This window comes from Arachis hypogaea, chromosome 14 (assembly GCF_003086295.3).
Source record: "Arachis hypogaea cultivar Tifrunner chromosome 14, arahy.Tifrunner.gnm2.J5K5, whole genome shotgun sequence".
NCBI lineage: Eukaryota > Viridiplantae > Streptophyta > Magnoliopsida > Fabales > Fabaceae > Arachis > Arachis hypogaea.
The window spans coordinates 89,311,512-89,316,183 of NC_092049.1; the positions used below are offsets into that span (position 1 = coordinate 89,311,512).

General features: G+C 34.8%; 1 non-coding gene across 1 annotated transcript; it reads right to left on the reverse strand.

The window, feature by feature from the left end:
* Positions 1–4,309: 4,309 nt before the first annotated feature.
* LOC112745159 (small nucleolar RNA R71) lies at positions 4,310–4,417 on the reverse strand. Its single transcript, XR_003173101.1, has one exon. It is a non-coding gene; the product is annotated as a small nucleolar RNA R71 (small nucleolar RNA).
* Between the last annotated feature and the right edge of the window lie 255 nt (positions 4,418–4,672).

Here is a 4,672-nt window from a genome sequence, read left to right on the forward strand (position 1 = left end):
TACCGAACCTTTGTGCAAGGAATGGAAGAGCTAAGTGCAAGACAAGAGGAAATCCTAGTCAAACATAAGGAGGATGAAAGGAATTATATGAGAAGGGCAGGATTTTGGAAGCCCAAGGACACCAAAGCACAAGAAGGTTCCTCCAAGCCAGATGAAGGTGGCTCTTCCCCCTCCAAGAAGAAGGACAAAGGGAAGGGGCCAATGAACTAAAGATGAAGCTGCTCAAGGTTGTTGAGTCCCATGGTTGACACTTTCCAACTTCTGAAATCTTGTTTAAGTTTTTGCTTTATTTACTTTTTAAATAAATAGTCATGCTAGGATAGTTTATACTTTATGCTTAGTTTTAATTCCTGTTTGAAGTCTTTATGAGTTTGATGAGCGGATAATTTATACGCTTTTTGGCATTGTTTTTAGTATGTTTTCAGTATGATTTAGTTAGTTTTTAGTATATTTTTATTAGTTTTTAATTAAAATTCACATTTCTGGACTTTACTATGAGTTTGTGTGTTTTTCTGTGATTTCAAGTATTTTCTGGCTGAAATTGAGGGCCTTGAGCAAAAATCAGATTCAGAGGTTGAAGAAGGACTGATGATGCTGTTGGATTCTGACCTCCCTGCACTCCAAGTGAATTTTCTGGAGCTACAGAACTCCAAATGGCGCGCTTCCAATTGCGTTGGAAAGTAGACATCCAGGGCTTTCCAGCAATATATAATAGTCCATACTTTGAATAAGGATTGACGACGTAAATTGGCGTTCAACACCAGTTCCATGCTGCAGTCTAGCGTCCAGCGCCAGAAACAAGTTGCAAAGTGGAGTTCAACGCCAGAAACCCGTTAGAAACTGGTGTTCAACTCCAAGAATGACCTCTCCACATGTAAACTTCAAGCTCAGCCCAAGCACACACCAAGTGGGCCCCAGAAGTGGATTTCTACATCATTTACTCAATTCTGTAAACCCTAGTAACTAGTTTAGTATAAATAAGACTTTTTACTATTGTATTTACATCTTATGATTTTTAGTTCAACTTTGGATCATATTGATCACGTTTGGGGGCTGGCCATTCAGCCAAGCCTGGACCTTCATCACTTATGTATTTTCAACGGTAGAGTTTCAGCACTCCATAGATTAAGGTGTGTAGCTCTGCTGTTCCTCATGATTTAATGCAAAGTACTACTGTTTTTCTATTCAGTTCAACTTATTCCGCTTCTAAGATATTCATTCACACCCAAGAACATGATGAATGTAATGATTATGTGACGCTCATCATCATTCTCACTTATCAACGCGTGCCTGATAAACACTTCCGTTCTACATGCAAACAAGCTAGAATGAGTATCTCTTAGATATCTAATACAGAGGAGCGAGTCCGAGATATTAGAATCTTCGTGGTATAAGTTAGAACCCATGGATGGCCATTCCTGAGATCCGGAAAGTCTAAACCTTGTCTGTGGTATTCCGTGTAGGATCTGGGAAGGGATGGCTGTGACGAACTTCAAACTCGCGAGTGCTGGGCGTAGTGACAGACGCAAAAGGAGGGTGAATCCTATTCCAGTATGATCGAGAACCTCCAGATGATTAGCCATGCCGTGACAGAGCATTTGGACCTTTTTCACAGAGAGGATGGGATGTAGCCATTGACAATGGTGATGCCTTACAGAAAGCTTATCATGGAAAGGAGTAGGAATGATTGGATGAAGACAGCAGAAAAGCAGAGGTTCAGAGGAACGAAAGCATCTCTATACGCTTATCTGAAATTCTCACCAATGATTTACATAAGTACTTCTATCTTTACTTTCTGTTTATTTATTATTATTATTCGAAAACTCCATAACCATTTGATATCCGCCTGACTGAGATTTACAAGATGACCATAGCTTGCTTTATACCAACAATCTCCGTAGGATCGACCCTTACTCACGTAAGGTTTTATTACTTGGACGACCCAGTGCACTTGCTGGTTTGTTGTATCGAAGTTGTGAATGAAAAATGATTTATTAAGACGTGCGTACTGAGTTTTTGGCGTAGTTGCCTGAGATCACAATTTCGTGCACCAAGTTTTTGGCGCCGTTGCCGGGGACAATCAATTTCGAACAACAATTTCACAATTGTTTCCAGACCACAATGGTGCCAAGTTTTTAATCCAGCAACAACACCAAGTTTTTGGCTCCGTTGCCGGGGATTGTTCGAGTTTGGACAACTGACGGTTCATCTTGTTGCTCAGATTAGGTAATTTTCTTCTTGTTTCAACTTTTATTTGGTTTTCAAAGACTTTTTCAAAAATTTTTCTTTGTTTTCGTTTTTCTTAAAATAAATTTTCAAAAAAAAAAATTTCTTCTTTTTCGTTTTTTCCAATTAATTTCAAAAAAATCCAAAAAAAATTTATAAAATTATAAAATCAAAAATATTTTTCTGTTTCTTGTTTGAGTCTAGAGTCAAGTTTCAAGTTTGGTGTCAATTGCATCTTTCTAATTTTCTAAAAAAAAAAAATTTTCAAAAATTTCATGCATTGCATTCTTCATGATCTTCAAGTTGTTCTTGGTCAGTCTTCTTGTTTGATCTTCAGATTTTCTTGTTTTGTGTCTTTTCTAGTTTTTCATATGCATTTTCAATTTGTTAGTGTCTAAAGTTTGATAATTTCTAAGTTTGGTGTCTTGCATGTTTTCTTTTCTTGAAAATTTTCAAAAATAAGTTCTTGGTGTTCATCTTGACATTCAAAGTGTTCTTGGTGTTCATCTTGACATTCAAAGTGTTCTAGCATGCATTGTGTGTTTTGATCCAAAATTTTCATGCATTGAGTCTTTTTGGTATTTTTCTCTTTCTTCATTCAAAATTCAAAAATAAAAAAAAAAAATCTTTCCCTTATTTCACTCATAAATTTCGAAAATTTGAGTTGACCTTTTCAAAACTTTTTAAAATTTAGTTATTTCTTATGAGTCAAATCAAATTTTCAATTTAAAAATCTTATCTTTTCAAAATCTTTTTTCAAAAAATCAAATCTTTTTCATTTTTCTTATTTATTTTTGAAAATTTTAAAAATATTTTTCAAAAATCTTTTTCTTAATTTTACCTCATAATTTTCGAAAATATTATCAACAATTAATGTTTTGATTCAAAAATTTCAAGTTTGATACTTTCTTGTTAAGAAAGATTCAAACTTTAAGTTTTAGAATCATATCTTGTGATTACTTGTGAGTCAAGTCATTAATTTTGATTTTAAAATTCAATTCTTTTTCAAAACTAATTTTAATCATATCTTTCTATCATATCTTTTTAAATTATATCTTTTTCAAAAAAAATTGATTTTAAAATATCTTTTCTAACTTCTTATCTTCTTATCTTTTCAAAATTGATTTTCAAATCTTTTTCAACTAACTAATTGACTTTTTGTTTGTTTCTTATCTTTTTCAAAACTACCTAACTACTCTTTCCTCTCTAATTTTTGAAAATACCTCCCTCTTTTTCAAAAATTCTTTTTAATTAATTAATTGTTTTAAATTTTAATTTTAATTTTATTTCCCCTTTAATTTTCAAAAATCATCAACTCCTTTTCAAAAATTATTTTCAAAAATTTCTCTCTCTCATCTTCTTCTATTTATTTAATTACTTACTAACACTTCTCTCCATCTCATATTTCTGCTCCTATCCTCACCCTTGTGTTTGGATTATCCATTCTTCTTCACTCTTATTCCCTTTCTTCCTCTACTAATAATAAGGAACCTCTTTACTGTAACATAGAGGATTCTTCTTCTTTTCTTGTTCTCTTCTCTTTCATATGAGCAGGAACAAGGAAAAGGGTATTCTTGTTGAAGCTGATCTAGAACCTGAAAGGACTCTGAAGAGGAAACTAAGGGAAGCTAAAATACAACAATCCAGAGACAACCTTACTGAAATTTTCGAACAAGAAAAGGAGATGGCAGCCGAACCTAACAACAACAATGCAAGGAGGATGCTTGGTGACTTCACTGTACCTAATTCCAATTTACATGGAAGGAGCATCTCAATCCCTGCCATTGTAGCAAACAATTTTGAGCTTAAACCTCAATTAGTTTCTCTGATGCAACAGAACTGCAAGTTTCATGGACTTCCATCTGAAGATCCTTTTCAGTTCTTAACTGAGTTCTTGTAGATCTGTGATATTGTTAAGACCAATGGGGTTGACCCTGAGGTCTACAGGCTTATGTTTTTCCCATTTGCTGTAAGAGACAGAGCTAGAGTATGGTTGGACTCTCAACCTAAAGATAGCCTGAACTCTTGGGATAAGCTGGTCACGGCTTTCTTAGCCAAGTTCTTTCCTCCTCAAAAGCTTAGTAAGCTTAGAGTGGATGTTCAAACCTTCAGACAGAAAGAAGGTGAATCCCTCTATGAAGCTTGGGAGAGATACAAGCAACTGACCAAAAAGTGTCCTTCTAACATGCTTTCAGAATGGACCATCCTGGATATATTCTATGATGGTCTGTCTGAATTAGCTAAGATGTCGTTGGATACTTCTGCAGGTGGATCCATTGACCTAAAGAAAACACCTACAGAAGCTCAAGAACTCATTGATATGGTTGCTAATAACCATTTCATGTACACTTCTGAGAGGAATCCTGTGAGTAATGGGACGCTTCAGGAGAAGGGAGTTCTTGAAATTGATACTCTGAATGCCATATTAGCTCAGAATAAAATATTG